We start from the raw sequence: 1,871 nt of genomic DNA on the forward strand, positions 1-1,871 counted from the left end.
TACCCCATGCCAAAATTGTGAGAGTTAAATGAGATAATGCATATGAGCACTTGGTAGAGTATTTATTTTTAATAAATATGTTTCATTGTTTTATTCTACAACACATTAAATGACAGAACCTGTATTAAAATGTGATGTTGCTCTTTATTTCTTACTAGGCATTTAGGAAGAGATACTACGAAGTTCCTGGAAGAGCTACCATTAGCTTATTCCAAAAGCTAATTAATATAAAGAGCCAGCTCTCAGTAAGGGGAAGAAACATCAGCAAAGGACATCAATTTAGATAAAATCTTTTTTGTCTCTACCTTCAGCTTGATTATTTTGATCCTCCCTCAAGCAGATCCTTTCAGCAACTTTCATTTTTGGAATCTGCCTCTGTTTCTCATTAATTCCTGCCAGCTCTTGACCCCAACTCCACCCTTGGAATTTTCCCTTAGGCCTAAATTCACCTTTGTGGTTGTCAGCCTGTCTCTGGCTGCTGCAGCGCTGGATCTCAGGTGTCTGCTTCAATGTCATGATGTGCCTCTGTGCCTTTGCACCCATATCTGGTAGCCGTTCTCCCTCACCTTTTGCTGCAGAAAATGGAATCTCTCCAGGCATGATCAATTTACCAGTGTCCCTGGGTTTGGGGGCCTAGGTACTCCCGGAATCAATGCTGCCCTTTTCCAGACTACCTCACCCAGGGGACAGATCTCCTCTGTTCTCACACCCCTAACACTGTTCCTTAACCTTTGGGTTATGAGAGCTGTGGGTATAAATGAAGGAACAAATAAGTTAGCCAAGGGAGAAACTTCTATGATTTGGGGAAAACAAAAAGATCATGGACATGTTCTCCAGTCTTTGCCATAAAAGAAAAAATTTTAAAAAAAGGTGGAGTGGGAGGGGAAGATCGTGGACAGTAACATTAGACAAAAGAACAAAAATTGCTTTAAAAGTCTAAAAGTTTTGCATAGACATCTTCAGTGTTAAAATGCCTGGGATCTTGTGATCTTAACCAACATCTAAATCTCTTCTGCACTAAAAGCTTTCAGATTAGGCTCCCAGGGGGTTTTTTCCTTTAGGTTATTGTTGACACTTTTAGTATCCCAGCCAATGTTCAAATGGATTCATTTAATTACATGTCATATGCTTACGGTCAATACTGCTGAAATCCATCTACCTACCCTGCCTTGTTAGCCTCTCTGCCTCCTAAAAGGGGTAAAATTTCCTTCTCCTCTGATTAGTCTATTGATAGACTGATAGCATGGCTACTTCTGGCTTCCCCACTTTTTTGACTTATTAGAAACCATGACTATCAGAGCTAAAGTTTCAGGATTAACTTAAAATAACACAAGCACAAATTTCATTCACTTTAATTACAGCAGTGTTCAAGCAAAATATGAGCACCTTAATGCCAGTTACAAGTACCCAGAGGATATGCACTCAAGTACACAAACACTCTGGCATCTGCAAATGAAAGTCCTACATGACTTCTGCAAAGCTTTTCCTGCAGAAACTAAGACTTCATTGAGACAAATGATTATAGTTTATTTTTTTTAAGTACAGGGAGATCTTAAAACTTACCAAGGCGACCCCTTTTAAAAAGGAACAATAATGCTAGTTATTCCTTTCCAGACAGAATTGAAATGTAGGTAAGAGTTTAAGTCTTCCCATAGAAACAGAGGAAATCATTGTTCTAAAACACTCTTCACCTCTTTTTTCCCTAGAGTACAAATCACACAAAGAATCCTACATGGAAATTCTTTTTATCCCCTACAACTGGTAAAGCTAGAATGCCTGCTGCAAGCCTGTTTAAATAGGGTGACAGGCCAGGAAATTATCCTTTGTACATGGTCAATTTTAAAGGGAGATACCATCCAAGGAAAAAGTTC

Source organism: Propithecus coquereli, unplaced genomic scaffold (assembly GCF_000956105.1).
Source record: "Propithecus coquereli isolate 6110/MARCELLA unplaced genomic scaffold, Pcoq_1.0 Scaffold146, whole genome shotgun sequence".
In the NCBI taxonomy this organism is placed as follows: domain Eukaryota; kingdom Metazoa; phylum Chordata; class Mammalia; order Primates; family Indriidae; genus Propithecus; species Propithecus coquereli.